Source organism: Protopterus annectens, chromosome 14.part0, assembly GCF_019279795.1.
Source record: "Protopterus annectens isolate FY-2018-M chromosome 14.part0, PAN1.0, whole genome shotgun sequence".
NCBI lineage: Eukaryota > Metazoa > Chordata > Ceratodontiformes > Protopteridae > Protopterus > Protopterus annectens.
This window is the reverse complement of record NC_056748.1, coordinates 321,703,802-321,725,813: the sequence shown is the minus strand read 5'-3', so window position 1 is coordinate 321,725,813 and position 22,012 is coordinate 321,703,802. Positions and strand designations below refer to the sequence as shown.

At 37.3% G+C, this 22,012-nt stretch overlaps 1 protein-coding gene across 1 annotated transcript in view; it reads left to right on the top strand.

Annotated features, from left to right (window-relative positions):
- The first annotated feature begins 9,883 nt into the window (after window positions 1-9,883).
- Window positions 9,884-22,012, top strand: part of PLEKHA1 (pleckstrin homology domain containing A1) — a 2,820,639-nt gene continuing 2,808,510 nt past the window's right edge. Inside the window, exon 1 of the mRNA XM_044056044.1 lies at window positions 9,884-10,159. The gene's annotated coding sequence lies outside the window, so the exon portion shown is untranslated. The remainder of the gene's footprint in view (window positions 10,160-22,012) is intronic.

The following is a 22,012-nucleotide window of genomic DNA, read 5'->3' as shown; positions in this document are numbered from 1 at the left end:
AGATTGCTCAGACTAATGGATCTGTAGTTTCCAGGGTCTGTTGAGGGTCCTCCCTTTTGAAGAGGGCTGACTTTTTCAGTCTTCCATTCTTGTGGCACAAAGCATGTTTTTAGACTACACATAAAAAAAAGTGACTCCAGTGGCCATCATAGGTCATGTTTCAGGCTATTCAGAAGGCATCTCTGGATATTGTTGGGGCACAGTGAGATTGTGTTTTTGGCCTTAGCAAGTGTCACTATGACCTGCACCCTGTTAATAAGTTGAAGGGTATCTTTGTAGGCATTTCTTGGGGGTGACCGGGGATGAGTAGGCAGTAAATTTCAAACTGAATTTTGTCAGTTAGGTGGTTCACTATATTGGTCGGCTCAGTGAAGGTGGCTGTGACTGCTGTGTGCTGCCCTTGAGATATTGTTCATAGCTGTAGAAGGCCTTGTAGTAGTTTTTTTGCCTGAGAAGCTATTGTGAACTTGAAACTAGCATTGTTAAACTTAATTAGTCCTCTTACTTTCCTGTTTAGTTTCTTGTTTAATTTGATGTACAAGTTCTTGTCTTTAAGGGAGTTGCTGTTCCTGATTTTAGCCATGAATTTTTTCCTTTTGTTGCATAACCTACATAGATTAGGATTCCACCAGTGTGGTTTGTTTTTTGAGTTAGTATGGGGCTTATTTCTGGTTGGTACAGCAGCCTTTTGTAGCTATTAACTCGATTTTTCAAGGTCTCTGCGAACAGTTTTGCATAGGTTGTAGTAAACTGTGGATTAGAAGGGGCACTGAATTGTGGCAAACTGTCACTCAGTAAAAGGTAGTATATTTCAGAATAGTTCACAACTCTTACAGGGTTTACTGTGGTTACTTAGTTGATTTTTATTTAGAAGGAGACAGCTTTATGATCAGACCTTGCCAGTGGTGATGTGACACTTTTCGGGGGGAGGGGGGGTGCAGTAATCTCCCATATTTGTGAGTAGTATGTCCAGTATGCTAGAACCTCTAGTGAGTGTGTGTATGTGTGTGTGTGCGTGTGTGTGTGTGTGTGTGTGTGTGTGTGTGTGTGTGTGTGTGTGTGTGTGTGTGTGTGTGCGCTCGCACCATCTAGTCAGAGGTGTTTGAGTTTACAAAGTCCAGGAATCTCTGTGACTGCACATTTCAGGCCATGTAGGGCTGTATAGACATCCCACTCTAGAGGAGCAGTTAAAGTCCCCCATGAGTAAGGTATTTGGTTGGATAGTGAGTGTCTTCAGTAAGACTAAGCATGAGCTGTGGGTGTCTTGGGACATAGAGGATGACCTATAGCTTGCTCTGATATTGTACAGTACTTTGTCTATGATGATTTGCATGTGGAGAAACTCCAGCACATCACACAGTTTAGACAACCTAATGGTATGCTTGCTGTTTATATAGAATAAGACTCCTTCACCTTTAGCTCCTCTCTGTGGAGTTGATAGTCTAAGTGTGCGGAAGACACTGCTGGAGTATTTTCTGCAGTTTTATACCAAGTCTTGGTAACAGCACAAACATATATATATATATATATATATATATATATATATAGAGAGATATATATATATATATATATATATATATATATATATATATATATATATATATATATATATTCTCCAGGGTGAGGAGTGCTTGAAGTTTTTTGTTTAAGCTCATAGCATTCAGCAGTAACACCTTAAGGTTCCTTTGAGTTGTATTTGCTATGTCAGAAGGTTTCACAATTTGGCCTAAATGCGCTATGAGGGAGTATAAAGTTTTAGCCAATATTTCAAAGCGTAAGAGGCATAGGTGCAGACCATCTTTGGCAAAACAATGTGGCTTGTTAGCCCTCTCCTATGCTGACAAATATTTCATCCCCCTAGAATGACACTAAAAAACATTTTTTTCATACTGTAGCATCTTCTTTGGTGTAGGTAGAGTGCTGCTCAGTGCTGGGCACATACCAGCCCAAGACACTTATTCTGAGAAATCAATAATGTCTCTTTTCATATAGTCCAGTGAAGTATGTATATAGGGTCAGTTATACCCATAAACACTATGATAGAATCATACTGGTCCTTATGATGTAATGATGTGAGTGCCTTTGTGAGTAACTTTGTTGATCCTGACTCCAGGTAAGCAACTAACCATTATCTTCTTTTTCTTCTGTCTGATAAGAGGGGTATTGGTGTGTCATACACTGGAGTCCTCTATGACTAGAGTCCTGTGTAATGTGTTTGCTTACCTTATGGGCTTTGTTTTTGGTATTCCACTGGGCGTGGGTGCATGTGTGGCATTAGGTGTTATTTTAAGTGATTATTTTTGAGCTTGACAAGGATAATCATTGCAGTTGGTAAGTTTGGGTAGATTGCATTTGACTGCCTCAGTGTAAGTTGGTCTGTCTGTGGTGGATGTTGTGTGTGTGTGTTTTTGTCTACCTTGTTTATATGTGAGAATTTTGTTTCCAATAAAATTGATATGTACCTCTCTCTCATACTCTGTCTGTTTTCTTAAGGATTATGTAGCTTTCTGTGAATATAAGACAATTGCTATATTGTCTCAAGACGCCCATATCCACCAAGCCGGCTATGGCTATGTTTAGAAATTGTATATCATGTAGTGATCTGTAACTTGGTGAGCTTTTGTGGGGTGCATATGGGGGTTAACACAGAGGGTTCCTGAGGGTGTCGTATGGGGTTTGGGACTAGAGCAGACTGTATAATACTGAATTACAGTGGTAGTGGTGTTCAACAGGCAGATTCGCTGCTCTGTGCTTGTCAAAGCCCAAGGTCGTTGCTTTACACTCACTAAGTTACAGTGTATAGTTTATATGGCAATTCTAAGGGTTCTGTTAGATGAGCTTTCCAAACTACAGTGGGGATATGGTGGTCAAACAAAAAGGAATCATTAAAGTGAGTGTCTAGATCCCTCATGACAGTGACTGATTGGAGGAATGTGTCACTTATAAGATATTTCAAAGTGTTTTCTTTACCAAAATGAACTGTTCTACATTTTTTTCAACTAGCTTGAGACCATTGTCCTTGCACTAGTTGTTAACATGGTGTAATCCATTTTGGAGCAATTGTGAATCAGTGGAAGACTGAATAACAAGATCCAGTTTACAATTATCTCCAAGTTGAGATAACCATAAGCCAAGAGTGTTGGCCTGAATGTCTGAGAAGTAGATGCCAAATAGGAAAGGCCCCAGAACTGAGTCCGACTGTAAAGATTCAGAACCTGTGCTTTTGGCATAAGAAACAGCTCATTACCAAATCAGAGCTTTAGCCCTCTGTGCTGTTACTCAGAAATCTTTTTTCTTGTGAAGAATGTGAACATGTCACTTCATTCTTCATGATTAAGCTTGCTTCTGTCAGGATGACTGAGCCCACTCAAGTGTCTAAATGGTGTAACAGACATCTAAAGGAGTACACTTTCATGGAGCTGGGACTAGTTTTTTTTTTTCTGGATTACTTAAATTTTATCTTCTTAGTCTGAACCTTTGCCCATCTTGGCTGGTCTTGACTTGCCTAGAGGTTTTGGCCCTATCATCCGTTGGACTGTCATCTTCTCTCAAGTGCAGTCTGTTTCTGCTTCTATTAAAATAAGCACTACTTACACCACTTCTCTAGAAGCCATCAATGGATTGTTGTAATCTAAATAGTTATGACCTATCTCAAAACTTGCACTTATCAGCAAAGGTTCCTGAGGTGTTTTTTTTTTTTGTATAGCTCGACTCCCAGGTCATGAGCTTTGATACAAGCAATCTATTTCAGTCTAGACTTCAGGCATGATACAGTACTGACACTGTTCTTCTTTCAGTATAAATGAAGTCTTACTTAGAGACTTCTCGTCCAACAACATACCCTCTGGACTGCACAGGGTTTCACTTGTGATTTAGTAGTGTTCAATATGTACATGTTGCACTAGGAAGAAGTCATTCAAAAGACAGGTCAGCTGCACTACCATTGTTATGCCGATGATATCCTTAGGATCATAATTACTTACCAGGTTATTGATGTGTGGGGATCTTTAGAAGCCTAGTCATACATTCACATAGAGCTTTGGCCCTTATGTTTAAGTACAAGTAAACCAGCGATGATCAGAACATTATTTACATGTTTCCCCTGTTCATGAGGGACAAGGGTGGAAAACCAGTGAATTTGTTATCACTCATCCATTCATCCAGATTACATTTGAATAGTGTAAGAGAAGCACTTTGCTTTATTTGGAGAGGAAGATGATTTCAAAGAAGTGGTATTCTCTGTGGTATATTCTCTCTCTCCAACATGTTCTATTTATGTTGCAGAAGAGATTTAGATTTATTGAGCAGGTGTTTATGCACCCATTGGACTTGCAAATGTGCAGCAGGTCTTACACGATAGGGTCTGTTGAGGCTCTGTATGCAAGGAAGTGATCACCACTCAGTAGCCTGTATGACACCAAGAAAAGGGGCAAGGCCTTGAGATGGTCTTCCTAGTTTATATGGTTTAGGCCCTTGATTTTCTTAGTAAAAAAAGTATTGTGAGCATTTAAGTCGTGTCAAATGTTTGGATAGTTATATATCAAAGGGGTACTAATGAGGGGGTCTAATGAGTGTGGAATACAATGGAATAATCACATCTCTGGACCTGGATGTCATAACCTTAGTAATAAGCCGTGTGATGAAAAAACATTTTTCTCAATAGTGGATATGTGGTAATTGAAGGAAAGTGCATTGTCTACTTAGGTCCCCAGGTCCCTAATTACTAGATCAATTTTCAGGGATGTGTTGTCAATGGGATAGTTACAAGGGGTTTTCTTGATTGCTGAAGGATACTGTTACACATTTCTTGGTATTTAATTTTTGTCCATAGTTTGAACACCAGCTACTGGTTTGTGAAAGGCCCTCTTGGAGGATCTTGGTATTGCCTGAAGAGTTTATGGTGGCAACAATTTAGCAATCATCTACAACCTTGGTTACATAAAGCCTTAACAGTAGCTTTGAAATCCAAGATTTTGGAGGAGAACAGCCAGTCTACACACCCTAATTTCCTGAATTCAATTTATGAGCCAGGTTGCTATCCAGTGAGTCACATAGAGATTAACATTTACCTGGGTTAGTTTATCTACAATATCTTTGTGTGAGGTAGTGTTGAATGCCTTTGTGAGGTCTAAGTATGCAGAGTGTATACTTATTGCCTCATGCATTGTTTCGGTAACCTTCTCAAAGTCAACCAGGTGGAAATAGGCAGGGTATCCAAACTGGCTCAGGACAAGAGTTTGTTCTTATTTATTAATTATTTATTAATTACATAATGATTCTTTCCATAGCCTTACAGATGTGGTTGATCTAACTTATGGGTTTACAGTCCAACATTCGCTGACATCTTACATTGATGCAAGGGGATGACAGTTTTTGTCCCCCATTCATCCAGCACAAAGCTTATTTGGAGGCTGACATTGAATGCCCGCTATGAGGTCAGGCAGATCCTGTTTCAGGCTGACCCATAAGTAACACATTTTATTATCTGGTCGCATAGAAACAGTGTTATTGGCCCTGGATAGTGCCTTGAAGACTTGTTCATGGGAGATTTGAAGGGGGGTGTAGAAGCAGGTGTGAGATATGAGAATGTAGGCGGGGAGAAGAGGTTGAAGTTGGAATGGAATATATTCTGCAGCAGGATGGCTATGTCCTGTGGGTCTGAGTACCTGGTATTTACTTCACAGTTAAAGAAGGTTTTGTGATTCTCCTTTGCCTGGGTGGTAATTTGTACCTCGTATCTGACTCTGGTTCTTTAGATCAGGGTCTGAAGTTCCCTTTTAAAATTCAGCAAGAGCTTTTTTTTTTTGCATCTTGAGAGCTACGTTTATTTTTATGTGCAATGCGTTTTCTATTTTATTATACAGCCTGTTTAGATTTGGTTTCCACCATAGGCATTTACTTTTGATTCTGGCACTGCATTTACTTCAGAGGGGGTCAGATGCATCTATGCAGCTATTCATATGTGCATAGATTTTTCTGAGGAAAGGATTCCACATAAGCAGTAGGGTCAACAAGTTGGAAGGGCTTGTTGAATTTAGCCAGGTCATCATTCAGTTTCAGTAGATTAACTTTAGCATAATCTCTGAATACCAAGGTATTGGAAGATTCTTCTGGTTCATTCTTAAGGTAACTGTGGTCAATTGGTGATCCAATTTGACCATGGAAAACATTGCAGTTAGTAAGAAGCAAAGCTGTCCCATATTGGTGAGAACCAAGTCCAGAATTTTATTGCCCTGGTGAGGTATTTAAAGGATAGTGTTGTAACCCTAAAAGTAGGTTATATCTTTGTTTTATGGGTAGTCAACTGGCTTTTTCTAGGCTGATATAGTGATACAGAGATGTGAAATGGGCGTGGAATGTGAGTGCCCAGTGGACCACTTCTGGTAAGCATAACTGGCACTGGGGGATGAACAGAATGCCGGGTTAAGGTGCCCAATGCTGATGGTCATCAGACTCCAGAAAAGGTGTTGTTTGACATAGACAGCAGGACGGTGGCCATGGAAGTCGGAACCTCTAAGGAGTGTGTAACAACTCACCTGCCGAATCAACTAGCCCTGAAAATAGATGGCTCTGGAGTGTCTGGCCCATACCTGGCTGTCACTGATACTGGGAGCCAAGGGGGCTATGCTGCAACAAGTAGGAAGGCTGCCATGATGGGACTGAAGACCAAGGGGAGGGCTTGGGTGGAGCCACCGTGGGTGCAGATCTTGGTGGTAGTAACAAATAATCAAACGAGAGCTTTGAAGGCCTAAGTGGAGAAGGGTTCCATGTGAACAGCCATTAAACATGGGTCAGTCGGTCTTGAGAGATAGGCAAGTGCCATTCCAAAGGGACAGGCACTGGCCTCCATTGGCCCCAGCCATTCAAAAGGGAGTCAGGTTCAGATTCCTGAATCCAGAGTAGCAGAGACAAGCACCTCGCAGTGTCTAGTGCGATGATGCAAACAATCCCAGAAAAGCCAGCGTGGACCCCAGGGAGAGTTCTGTTTTCTTTGTAAAGGGCAGGGCACCCTAGAATGGGTTTACCCCAAGAGAGGGGCCCATGCCCTGGAAAGCATTGCAGTTCCAGTGGCGTCAGGTAAGCTCTCACTGGCCCTTGAAAATCCAGGGAAGAAAGTGTATGTCTCACGCTGGGCCATACCCATATCTGCAGCAGGTCTCTAAGGTGAACAGCCTCTGGCATGTTAGAACAAATTAGGTAAGGGAAGTTGGCAAGCCAGATCCCTAACTTTGGGATAAGAATTGACTCGAAGGGCTGGGTTGGTCGGGCTCCGGCATGCAGCAGGGCTGGGTGTGAGCCACGGCTGGACAAGGCATCACTCCCTCACCATGCCCAATCTCCCAATGGGGCCAGGGGAACAGCAGTGGTGACTCTGAATGCACACTGGGCCCTTGCTGTGGATCACCCCAGCTGTAGCAAGTGCCAGTCCCAACCAATGCCCTGCATCGCCCGGCAGCTAACAGCTGACTTAGAACTGGTGCCAACCAGGGGAATCTGACTGTTTAATTAAAACAAAATATGACAAAGGCCCAAGACAGGTGTTGACATTATGTGATTTCTGCCCAGTGCTCTGAATGTCAAAGTGAAGAAATTCAATGAAGTGTGGGTAAATGGCGGGAGTAACTATGACGCTCTTAAGGTAACCAATTGCCTCATCATCTGATTAATGGCATGCATGAATGGATGAACGAGATTCCCAATGTCCCTACCTACTATCTACTGAAACCACTGCCAAGGGAACAGACTTGGGAGAATCAGTGGGGAAAGAAGACCCTGTTGAGCTTGACTCTAGTCTGGCAGATGCTGTTAGAGATAGTCTGGAGTAAAAATGGGAGCCCATTGGTATAGGTAGTTGAACTAGGTCATGATGACCTTTCATTCTTGACTAAATGCTACTTTCTCTATATCTTTTCATCCTTAGTTTCTTTCCTTTACCTTTACAAAAGAGCTTAGATCTTAAGCTCTATAATAAATTAGAATTTTTAGACGTCATTCTGTTTTGCAAGCAGCTGAAGAAGCAATTAATTGTATCAGAGTTCATCCAGTATATTTGAGGGACTGGATACAGTGTTAAAGGGCTTGAACTTTGAACAGGGCTTCACTGAAATTCCCATCATCTATTGTAAAATAAGCTATGGCAATAATGGTGGTGACCACTCACAAAGCTACGCTTCTCATCAGCAAGGAGGAGGTAGGTTGCCAGTCAGTGCATACATTACAATGATGAAGCAATTTCCAGTTGGATTGAAGGAAGAAGGGCAATTTAAAATGCTGTCAGCAGCCTTAATTTTGATGTCCAGAGTCTGGGACATTGTCCAAGTGGAGAAGGACAATTTAAATCATTTTTTCCAGCTGGTAGGTGAAGAGGGCCATAGTGGCTTTTTAACTAATGACCTAGTTATGAGAGATTTAAAAGCCAAACTACAGTATGAAATTAAAGTGTTCTACTTTCAGATACAAATAAGTCATGTTCAGACATATAAACAATATAAAATGACTGGATTTACAGAATTTTATATAAAAACATGAGTTGGCAAATGAAGCAAATACAGCAGGTGACAGCAGAAAAACCATGAGGAAAGGCATGTTGGAGCTTTTATGAGGAAAATGAATGCTAACAGGAGTTGGTGCTAATATAGGATGCCACAGTGCAGCCGGTTTGTGAAGGGTGGGCAGATTTGCATTCACCACCCAAGAGGAAGAGCATGGGATGATAGGGAAGAAGGAAGGGGTTTGGGCAGGGAGAGTCATGGGTATATCACTAACAAGAGAACTAAGACAGAGTAGTAAAGGATAACACTCATGCTGCTCCACATTAGTTACTGTAGCTAGGAAGCATTTTAAAGAACAGCTTCACTGCTTTCTTGAAAGTTGAAGAGGTTGGGAGGCAGCATATGTAGGCTGGAATTCTGTATGCCAGGTTCAGTGAAGAAGAGGGCTTGTGACCAGTGGTAAAGAACTGGTTGGGAATAGTGAGTGAATCAATTGTAAGTTTTCTGGAACAAATAATTCAGGTGGAAATTTGGATAGATACAGTATATTTGGGGAAGGGGTCGTGACTAAGCTAGAGGAATTCATACATTACTGCTGGGAAGGGTATTAAAGACAACTTATGTTGCATAGCAGACAGCTTTTTCAAGAGTCTAGGAATGATCTTTTAGGACAACATGAACTATGTCATAGTATATGTCTGGAAGTTTGGGATTTATGCTTGCTTTGTGTTGGTTATGAGTAAGAGGTCATATTTTACAATGGAAATTAGAACACCCTGCTCTAAAGAGAAGCATCTTTCTCTAGCAAAGAAGCTGGTGACCTGATAACATCCCTTTAGCATGGTGGATAGTCCTCCTAAAATATAAAATGTAGCTAGTTATTAAATTAGATGGCACTGGACAGATTAATCCTAGATATTTGATAGGTGCACACTCTGAAATATAATATTAGAAAATGAAATCATCCCCTTACTACAAGGAGCTTGAACAATCTTGAGTTTGTACTAAACAGTGTGGTTTTGTTTTATTTGTATCTATAGTGATTTTTTTTCCATTTATCCAGATAAAAGAATGGTCGGCTCATAATTGAGATTATATTAATAATCAGCTGGTGTGCCTGATTTAGTACTGACCAGTCAATTGATGTCAGATATATGTTGTCGTACAATTAAAAAGGGAAACAGCTGTGCATTTCATTAGCTATGCAGAATGCAGAAATATTTTCTTCTAATTATAAAGAATTATTTATGGTTGCCATGACAAGAATTCCATCATCGGGGAACAGCATGATCTGAGCATGCTGCAGCTTGTTTCAGAACTGAAAAACAGATGGTATTTGTGTTTACAATATATCTAACCTCTGCAGAGTGTACTTATCAGAGCCACTACTGGACGTTTTCCTTATTGATGTCTGGGACTATTACTAAGACTTGGGAAAATATGTTTGATTACTGAGGAATTTACTTCATCAGACATATCGATGGCATTTTCATTCTGTTTGTCTGAGACTATTGTTTGGGTATTGGGGAAACCTAATTGGCACAAGAAGCTGCGCCGAGATTATAGACTTGGACTTGTTTACATCTTGAGTCTTCAGGCATCATCCATCAATAACTGGACGTAATAACTACAGATGCAATAAGACGTTCTCTGTCAAAAGATTATCAGTATGAAATCTTTTATTTTATTTTATTTGTGCAATAACAAAATAATTGTATGTGTAAAATCATATATTTTAAAACTAAAGAGTTATTATTTGTTCATTTGGCAAATGTTGTGGCTGATGTCTTATTGCATTAGTAAACGGTATCCTCAAAGAATTGGTGTGAAGTTGAAAAGTGAGACTGTTTGGCCATCAGCTAGCATAATGCTGTGTCTTTCTAACAGATTATCATTCTCACTGACAAGATTATACAGTGAATACCAGTAGGAGGATACCAACACTGGAAATGTATGTATCAGTAGCCCATCCTGGGAAATATTGTAAGTCTGTATGTAAATGAAATAGTTTGCGTAAGTGTTGGTCATTGTTGGTAAGTTGACATTAGAATGCACTGAACTCAGACTGAACTGGTTGAAATTTTCATGAGTCAATGATTATAATCAGGCTCTGGGGCTGACCTTGTACAGTGAATTTGAGTGTAACGGGTATTGGTCATAACTCAAGGTTTTAGTAAGCATTTGTCATAAGCTCTTTAAGCCATTCACCCTCTTGAATACTTATTTGGGTGGCAATGACATTGATTTGGGCTCCATAAACCCTGCTTTCCCTTGCAACCAATATAGCAGTCTTCTTGCTTATCAAGATTTTGAACAATAGGAGGCCAAGAATGCAGCCCTGAAAATTCATCAGTCAAATTTAAAAGAGCTAGGTATTATCCCATTCAACCTAAGACAGGTTATGTGAATATCAAGGTAAATTAGTCCAATAGTGAAGACCATGGGCCTTCAGGTCATCCAGCAGAAAAGAATGGGAGACCAAGTTAAAACCTTTGTTTAGGTCAATAAATTTGGCCCTATTAAGGGAACCTTGATCCATCTTTATGTAGACAATGTTGATCAAACACATACACCAGTGAAAGTAACGTGCCACTGTCTAAAGTCATGCTGTTAGTGACAGAGTCAGTCATTTGTATGGTCACAGCTTCTCCAAAGTTTTACTGAGGGCTGGCAGTGAATTTATGAGGCATAATTTACTGGAAGAAAAAAATTGTATTATGAATGAGAACTATGTAGAATTATTGCCAGATGGGGACAATGAAGCACCTGTATTAAGGGGAATGTTAATTATAGACATTAAGTGAATGAAAATAAAAGTGCTGCAGATGTTTGGGTACTTTGGAAAGAGTACATCTGCTCCCCAGTGGCTGAATGGGATATTTTTTATTAGTTGATACTGATCAACATGACAGAGAAAGCTAATAGCTCTACTAGATACTGTGCCTACAGTTGTGAGGGTGGGAGGGTAGCACATGACAGAAGGTTTTGATAAATATTAGCCAAGAAGTGGTTGTGGCTATGAGACGTATGTCAAAACAACTTTGCAGGTAAACTGAGATACCTGTTAACTGATTTATTTTCCCTCCAAAAATGACTGCAGTATTTAAAAAAGTGGTATTATCCTTATTTAGAGATTGGTTTCGCTCTGTAACATAGTTGTCTGCATTCCTTTCTAAGGGCAGTGTAAGTGTTCTAGGTTTCATTACTTCCCCCACTCTCGTACATTGACTGCGGGTTTTATTCATAATCTCACATTTCACAAATGCATAAAGGGAATCTGAGAATATGACCACTACTCCAGTATTTAAATGAGCAAAACGCAAGCAAGTGGCACTACTTTTGAAAGTTCTTAACCTTCCGAGGAAACACCCAGTATAGTCTTGCACATCTGAATCAAAGTAAATTGATACAAAAATAGTTTAGTTATGTGCGGAAATGTGCATACTGTTGTGGACATGCTTCGCATGTACATGAGTTCATGAATGCTGTCATCTATTTCCACCAGAAGACAGTGAGAGTGAAGCTGTGTGAATCGCTTGAGAACTTTCCATGAGACTTTGCTCTCATTATGGCTCAGTGCTGCTGGCTAACAGCTTATCAAAACTTCATAAAAATTTGAATTCACTCTGAAGGTGCTCTTATTTAGACTCCTTGTTGTAGCTTTTATACACTTGGAAAGAGTTCAGACAGGACAGCTGGAAAAGGGGGGAAAAAAGACAAGGAAAACAGACATGGAGCACATTAAGACAGTTGTGTTGGAGACGGATGGAAGCGATGGGTAATATTTTTTTACTGGGGCAATTCCCCCATGTTTCTATATATACAGATATAAAAAGGATGCTGAAGAGGGCCTGATAATCGGTATCACCCTGGTCTGGAGACTCAGATATTCCCCTGACCAGATGGTCCTAGGCAGGGAGATGCCAGTGATGAGGGAGCTAAGGCCCCAGTGGCTCAATGGTTAGAGATAATAAGGATAGCAAGTCCTGCACCCGCTGATGGACACTTTCATAAGAGTAGGAGCCCCACTGCCTCTCCACCACCTTACCTACCACAGACTCCACCAGGCCCTGAAGCCCAGGAGGCAGGCTTTCCAGAATGTCATGCACTGGGATGTTCAGAAGAGTGGAGCCACTGATCTCACATGGGATAGTAGTGACCTCTCTTGCACCTGGGTTGGCTCTGGTCAAAGTGCCCCCGACAGTAATGAACCAATAGAAAAAAGATCAAAAAAGAAAAGAAAGAAAAAATAAATAAAAAATGAGAGACAGAAACTGATGGCTGCAGCAAAATGACTATTAAGTTTCAAATAGCAAATGCCTTTATTTCAATGATATAGAAATCACAATCGCAACATTCTTATTCAGAAATATAAACTGCCTGTCACTAAATATATCTTGTGACTGATTACTTTTACAGTAAATAGAGACAGGTACTGCTTCATAGTCAGATCCTTTATCACTTCATAAGTATTCATCTTTGTAATACTACATTGTAGTGAAATTCCATAACCCTCACTGAATCTATATTTACTAATCACTTGCTGTAAGTATGACAGCCTGACAGGTTGCAATTTATGGTTACAAAGTTATTCAGTTTCATTTTGTTTTTGTTTTATTTTTTTTGCATTTATTTCCTTACTGATGTTAAACCATACTTACAGTGTTGGCAGACCAAACTCTCTTGCCTCTGCAGACACCTTTCATGGCTATACTCACTTTTCTGCAGCCATTATACTATTGGAAAATAAGAGAAAAAAGAATGGGTTAGTGATCCTGAGTGTGTGTGCAGTCTGCTTCAAAGGACTGCGGTATTTAATATTTCTACAAAGATTCCGCGTACAGCAACATTGCTTAATTTTCATGCTCTAAGTTTATATATTGCAGCATATGTAGTTGTATCAACTTTTTCTTTTCAATTTTTTTGTGTTGTTGTTAGCAGCATCGATATTTGTATGTTTAGATTATTTTTAGTTGACTCATATATAATAAATATATATGATTATATCATGAATAGTTGAAATGTTAAATGATCAAAACTCAAAACATAAACTAAGACATGTCAACCATTCACAGTACTGACAAAACGCAAATAACCAACACCCAATACAATGAAAAAGGAAACATTTACTTTTCTGATGTACTAACCATAACCCTACCAAAATTCACCTCAGATTTGTCTGAACAGTGGTAGTGTTACAGAAAGCTTTTTTTAAGGTAAGATACACTGTTAGGGTTAGGGTTAGGGTTAGACTGCATTTCTCAGGTGACGCAGAGGACTCCCTACTCCAACTTACCAATTCATGCTAATCCTAACCTAATCCTTAAACAATCCATCCATCTGTTTGCTGGACGTCCTTGTTTCCTCTTGATGATTTCCTGTCCCTCCCAAGATCTTCTTCACCAGATTGTCTTCTGCTTTCCTGAACATTTGTCTAGACAATTGTAATCTGTTCTCTTTGACATTTTCTGCAATTGAGTCTACTCTGGCTTCTTCTCTGATGTCCTCATTTGTTTGTCTGCCCCATAGTGTGCATTCTGCCATCCATCTCAGGCACTTCATCTCCATCATCTTTATCTTCCTCAACTCCTCTACTTTCACTGCCCAGGTTTCTGTACCATACAGTATTACTGGTAGCACCATTGTTTTGTGCACCTTACTTTCCAGCCTTTTTAGCATTGTTCTGTCATACAATACCCCTAACACTCCATGTCATCTGGCTGCATCCCTTCTGATTCTAGCTTTGACTTCCTCATTCAGACTTCCCTTCTCCTCAACTTGATACTTGAAACTGTTAACTTATTTCACTATTTTCTCTTCTATCACAATCCTCAGCTACTTCAGATTTCCCCCATTTGCTATCAGGACAACTATGTTGTCTGTACTCAGTACAAGTCTATTTGCCTTCAGTTTTGCATTCCATTCCCCTGTCCTTTGGTGACTTTCTTGCTCAGAGTCTGCCTACTTTGTTAATCTGTCCCTTCGGAACTGTCTGCTAATGTAGTCCATCCCCAGTATAAACAGCAGTGGACTGAATCCTGACATGCAACCACTGACACTGGGAACCCCTCAGTGCATCTGAATGCTGTTTGTACTTTTGCCATTGGGTTCTTGTATATAGCCTGCAGTAATTCCTTTTCCCCATTGTAGTGTGATCCTGGAGTTAGTATATATAGTAAAGGGGGGGGGCACAGCCCCCCACATAGTTTGGGTATATATTGTCTTCTAAAAATAGTTATTCATTGGAGTTGTAAGTATCCATGTATATGGTTTAAAATATATAAAATAGGTGGGGGGATGAGCCCACCACACCCCACCCTTACTATATATATATATATATATATATATATATATATATATATATACTAACTCCAGTATCACACTACAATGGGGAAAAGGACATATACCTTTCAACGAAATGAGTTTCAGTCAAATGAGTTTTCAGTGAAGTGAGCTTTCAGTCAAGTGTGCTCAGTCAAATGAGTTTCAGTGAAATGAGCTTTCAGTGAAATGAAGTAGACCCATACAGATATATATATATATATATATATATATATATATATATATATATATATATATATATATATATATGGATCTACTTCACAATGCCAAAATTTCAGAATGCCGATACCATATGACCGACATCCGAAATCTCGACATTGTAAGTAGACCATATAAAAGAAAAATAAAATTTCCTTTCAACTGCTAGCAGGGGGGCTACACCCCCCTGCATCCCCCATGGGGGGGGCTATGCCTCCCACACCCCCATAACTTTAATATACCAACTCCGAGATTGCACTACAGTGCAGGAATGGAAATCTTTCCATTCCGCACTACAGTGAGATGCCGATTACACATTGTCGGCATTCCGAATGTCGATCATATGGTGTCGGCCATATGGTTGTCGGCATTCTAGAGTGTCAGCAATGTCAGGTAGACCTAGATATATATATATATATATATATATATATATATATATATATATATATATATATAAAATCTTGGGTAAAATAATTATTTTAATAAGTACTAAACTGTCCTCAAAAATAAAAAAAATTCATTCCATTTTAATAAGAAGTAACACTTCAGTTATTTTTACAAAATTATTAATAATCACATTCTCACCTTGATAGATTTTTATTCCTATTTTAGTGCTTTTCCTTCAGAATTATGTTTATATTTATCTTTAAACTATCTAGTAATAAATTTAGCACTAAGGTTTCAGTTTTATTATTAAATTTCAGCAGCAATACTTTTTGAAACCTTTCAATTTCCTCACCTATTTCATTTTATACTAGCCCATCTTCCTATTCTATCTTTAATATGCATTTTTAAGGAGACCCATAATATGACTTTTACTTTTCTGACCTAACCATTATCATTCAAAGATTAAAAAAAAAATCTCATTTTTTTCCTTAAGGTAACTCTTAAATTCTTTTAATGTCATTATATATGCTGAAATTCTATAAATAATATGACATTTCCTTATATCCATTAATATATTAATACTTAGTGCATTATGGTCAGATAAAGGAAAAGGAATAGTTTTAAAATAATTCACTCTATTAAGTAAATCTATGAAGGCATAAATCCTATCAATTCTAGTTTGTTTCCCATGTGCATAATAATAACAATTGAAGAACAATGCCTTAACTTCTGTATCTACTAGTAAATTAATTAAATTATTATTATTACTAATCCATCTTAGTGCTTTAGCTGACTCCAGTATTTTAGATTTCTTCTGTTCACTTATATCTTCTATACCAGATATGCAGTTAAAATCTCCTGCTAAAATTAAACAACCTTTCCAAAGACTTTGTAGTAAGTTTAAGTGATCTTTAGCCACCTTTGCACCTATTCCATGGATCCGATAAAAAATAGCTAGTGTATGGCATTTGCCATTATATTTAATTATTGCAAATGTATACATTCCTCTGGGGTCATCAGTGGATTCCATGACCTTAGGCATTACAGTAGATTTTCTCCAAAGTGTAGCAGTTCCTCTTTTCTTTTTGTTAAAAGAAGCATATGATAACATTTAATAACCTATATAATTTAAATATTGCATATCTTTATGCTGCAAGAATATAATGTCTTCTCTATTTAATTTTAGATATCTCATTAATTTTTCATTTTGTTACCATTATTTAATTAATTTACATTAATAGATACTAGATTAAAACTATCCATAATGTACATTTAAAAGATTTCTTTTGAAAGATAATATGATGCATTTATCTCCCATATTAATTTAGTTATACGTAAGACACTAATGCATTTTTTTCCAATACTGTCTTAGCATTCCACATTTTTGAATTATTCCTTTCTACAAACTATACTAGTGAAACTCGTAAATAAAAGCAAAGACAACTCTACAGCTATAACTGTATATATACTGTATATATTGCTAATGAATTACAACCTACCATAGATACCAACGTTCCTAGATTGCCTAGTAAATAGACAAACTACTGTATTATTTCCCTACTTACCAGTACCTAAAAAAATCATCAAAAAAATAGCCAAAAGCTACCATGACTTAAAAATAATTAATATAATATATACAAGTCAAAAATAATGAGACTATTCATTTAGCTATAGATTTTGCATTTAAAACTATTCTCCCCATCACTACATAAAAGTTTAATAATTCTTTTCAAGTAATCACAAATATTAAATAATCCAGCAAATAGTATACTATATACCTATTTATGTAAGAGTAGTATAAATTATCCATTAAATATTCTTGAAGTATTTACTCATTCACAGTTATTATAACTAAATCTCTAAATAAATAAGTGAACAGATTTGGGGCCCAGACCTCTCAACCAATCGGGGACAAATTTCAACAGAATCAGGGACAAGCAAAGAAAAAATGAAAAAATACAAAAGGCTGGGTGAATGCCTGGTATACACCTCAAGCAAATAGACGAAAAAGACCAATGGTTAGACCACAGCTGAAGATAAAAATGGAATAATCCAAGCCAAGAAATAAATCACTTGTAACTCCACAGCAATGCCCTTTGTAAAGCCAAAAATTATAGCTGAAATGTAGTAGTCAAGGTAGGAAACAGTTCACTTGCAGCTTCATAACAATTGCCCTTTATTAAACAAGAGTAAGCGCTTTCGCGATCTAAGTCAGCTGATCGCTTCTTCAGACTCATAAAAACAGTTAAAACATTGGTATTTAAAATATAGTTCAACCAATGAAAATACATATAGAACTATGACATCGATTAATTTTTTAAATTGCGTACACCAGTATATCAATTTGCTTTATATTCTGCATAAATAAAATAAAATATGTATATAACAAACATATTTATGTGATAATCCATATTACTTAATGTTTTAATGGTCTGGATTTTAAGAAAGGTTTCAAGGAAACAGCATTGTTCAATCCAGGAGACCTATCTGCCTGAAGTAATAAAATCCATCTTTGTTCTGCTTCCTCTACCTTATTCCTTTTATCACCTCCCCTCTTGCTTTTATTTATAATTTCTAAAACCATAAAACTGAAAATATGCTTCCTATCTTCTTCTTCCACATGTTTTGCTAAAGCACTTGTATCTTTTTTATTTCTTATGTCTCTAAGGTGTTCAAGGATACGTTCCTTTAAACACCTATTGGTTTTACCTATGTAAAAGGCATGACATACAGTGCAAAAGCTAAAATAAACCAAGTTTTGTGTTCTACAATCAGCATAAAAATCTATATCAATTGTAAATCCTAGTATAGGATGTTTATATGTAGATTTATTATATAAATAATCACACGCTGTACAATTTCTGCAGGGAAAAGTCCCCTGCCTATCTGATTGTATCATTCTTTCATTATTTCTAAATTTACAACAGAGTTGCCTTTTTAAAGATCTCTTATTTCTAAAAGAGAAGCTGGGTCTATCTTCTAACAGTTCTCTCAAATCAGGATCTGACAATAAAACATTCCAATTCTTTTCAAAAATATTACAAAACCTTCTGATGTCACTCGAGTAAGTTATAGGAAATCTGACTTTAATATCATGGCCTTCTTTGCTTTTAACTTCTTCTGTAGTACTTGAGAAGAGCAGTTTACATCTCCCATCCCTATTTTCAATAGTGTATTTAGAGCTTTCATCTATGTCTTTCTTACTATAGCCTCTGTTTAAGAAGTCTTTCTCTAATATAGTCATTGTCTTCACAAAGCCTTCATCTGTATTATGTAAGCGGCTTATTCTCATATATTGTCCCTTCACTACATTTTTATGTACAAATGTTGGATGCATGCTAGTCTTATGTAAGATACTATTTCTTCATGTGGATTTTCTATACATCCCTGTTGTAAGTTCATCTAAAGCTGTCTTCTTAACCAAGACATCTAGGAACTCAATAGAGTCCCTAGAATATTGACTAGTGAATCTTAAAAATTCAGTGGTGCTATGTAAGTACTCCACCATCTCTTGCAACTCTTCATTAGTACCATCCCATAATAGGAAGACATCATCTACAAAATGTATGTACCATACAATTTTCCCAGCATATTTATTGCTAGCACTTAGTACATGATCTTTTTCCCACGCAGCCAATGCTAAGTTGGCGTAGCTGTTTGCACAAGCCGTGCCCATTGCTACGCCAACTTTCTGTAGATAGAACTTGTCATTGAATATAAAAACATTATTTTCTAGGACAATATCAAGCAACTCACTTATCAAATTAATCTTAGTGTTCTGAAAAGCTTGTTTCAAGGTCAGAATATCATGTATTTTCTCAATACCCCATTTGTTTGGTATTACTGTGAACAATGAAATAACATCTATTGTCACAAACATATAGTTTATTTTAATGTTCCTAGTCTTGTTGTATAGCAATTGCAAAAATGCCTTTGTATCCCTTAATATGGTCTCACATGATTTTAGGACTATTTGTAAATTTTGTTCAATATAGATTGAGATAGCTTCTGTGGCCCATCCTCTACTGGATATAATAGGTCTCATAGGGGGTTGTGTGATGTCTTTGTGGATTTTAGGTAAACCATAAATAGTAGGTATGGTTAGATGTTCTATCTGAAAGTAGTCAAACAATTCCTCTGATACATATTTAGTAATCAACAGGTCAAAGATATAAACAGATATCCTATCAATTATGCCTTGTACTTTTCTCTCATTTAATTCAACATAAGTTTCTGTATCATTCAAAAGTTCCATCATTTTCTTATAATAGAAAACCTTATCCATTACTACTACACTGCCCCCTTATCAGCGGGCATAATCTTATAAGAATCCTTTAATTCTGACAATGCTTCAGTTTCAGATTTACTCAAGTTATAAAATCTAGGTGGAAGAGTTTTAGCATGCATCTCTCTAATTTCATGCTCACACACATTAGTAAAAGTTTCAACTGTGGGATGTATCCTAGGTACAAAGGCACTAGGTTGTTTGAACATATTATCAAATACACTTCTTTTAAACATAGTTTTAAGTGTTAGGTTACAAGAAAATAACTTCAATTCTTTTAATAAATCAGTTAATGCTGTTTTCTGCACTGGAATGAAAGTAAGTTCAGGCCTCTATTTAGTAGCGAGGCTTGCACATCAGTTAAAGAAAAACTAGATATATTAATTACCAAGTTTTTTGTTGGTTCTTGCTCCTGATGTTCATGTATGCAGGAGTTGCTCGTTCTCTCTGTTGTAATCGCGTTCTCCCTCTTCGATTCCTGCTGCTCGACCTGTCCCTTATTGGCAGAGCTTTCTTTAACACAAATGGAAGTATCGAAGTTTGTGTAGCTTCCCTTTGCTCTAAAAAAGCTACTGAATCAGAGCCAACGCTAGAATCCGTCCTTCTGATAGTGTGAGTCGTATAGAGGGTTTCTTTTGCCATTCCGCCATTCTCAGATGTAGAGGGTTCTATACATGCTCTCTCTGTGCTGACGTCAATGTTCTCACAGGGATTCTGATTTAAAGGAGCAGTACTATCCATATTTAAATGTTCTGAAATCTGTACTGTAGTCATTTTTTCTAAATTTTCTGTATTCACAGCTGTTCTTCTTGGCCACGAAAAGACCTCTTTACATTGAGAATCATTGTGGTCCCTTTGCAGTTTTTTAGTTTTAGTATTCTGCAACCTCTTATCATAGCCCTGTATATTGTCAGCAAGTTCATCTAATTTACTGCCTAGTACTTCTGCGGGAAAATTATTAGTCAGTTGTTCTTGTAGCCTCTTTATCTCATCGGCTAGCTCTTTTTCTTGCAGTTTAAAAAATTCTATAAGCAAATCCATATAGTCATAGCTGAGCGGTAAATTTAAATTCTGCCATTTTTTAAGTAAATCAGGGTAGGTCTCACCATAAGTTGGCATGTTTAGTACTCTGAGACCTCTCGGCACAATTTTATGCTTCAATGATGCTTCTACGTGAAACCTTTGCCATTGTAGCCTTTTGAAGCTATATAACTTATTCTCCAGATCTCTGTATAACTCGGTGAACTTCTTATGCGTATCATAGTCCATTTGTTCTCTTTCATTCACTGGAAAAATGGGATTTAACATCAAAGGGTTGGAATATATAAGTATAAATATACAAGTAAAGAAAAAATCAGGGACAAACAGGGACACTTTTAAAATATTAGTGCTATTAACTTGAAACATTGAGAGAATCAAAGCATATGAATTAATACACATTTTCTGAAGTAAAAGAAGTCTGTAACGCTTAATTATTGTCATTATTCATTAAGTGTAATTCACCACCTTTCCTCCAAAAGTCACTAGTTTTAGAAGGGATTAAGAGGGACAGAGCTAAAATTTGAGTCAAAATCAGGGACGTCCCTGAAAATCAGGGACAGTTGAGAGATAATTGGGCCTGAAGAGATAAAGACATCTGTAAACTTACAGGTGACAGGTATTCTTATCATACTAACCTATAATAGAAAAGGGAAATCAATACACATATATATTTATCATGCTAAAAGGCACACACACATTTTATAGATCTAACAAAAGCTCTGACTTAATTTTTAAAGTACAATTGTCTGTATTGCAACATTATGTAACATTGTTAACATGACAAATGTCAAAATATTTAAAAATCCTTTAGCTTATTAAACTACTTCATAAAAATATGTACACTACTGAGGTCAAAGAGAATGCCTTGCTATTTCTAGGGAGCAAAAAATCTTTGCAGTCTATATTGTATTAAAATGTTACAGTGTGCTTAATTCAAATTTATCTCTTCCCAGATGTAAAAAGCTTTGAAGTTCACATGACCAAGCTTCAAATTTCAGTATTCAGATTATTTTCAAATATTTTATAATATTTTTCTATGTAAATTGACAGCTTGTATATACACATTTTTGCCATATGTAGGTGTATATAATACACATCTTTCTTATAAGCAGTTTATTTAAACATATTTTTCTGTCTTATTTTCTCACTAATATTCTACATTATTCTCTATAATTTGTGTTTCTAAAATCTCCCATCAAATAGTTATTTAATAATCGGCTCTCTATTAATGCTTATAGTATGTGTATATATTTCTTAAGTTACTGTT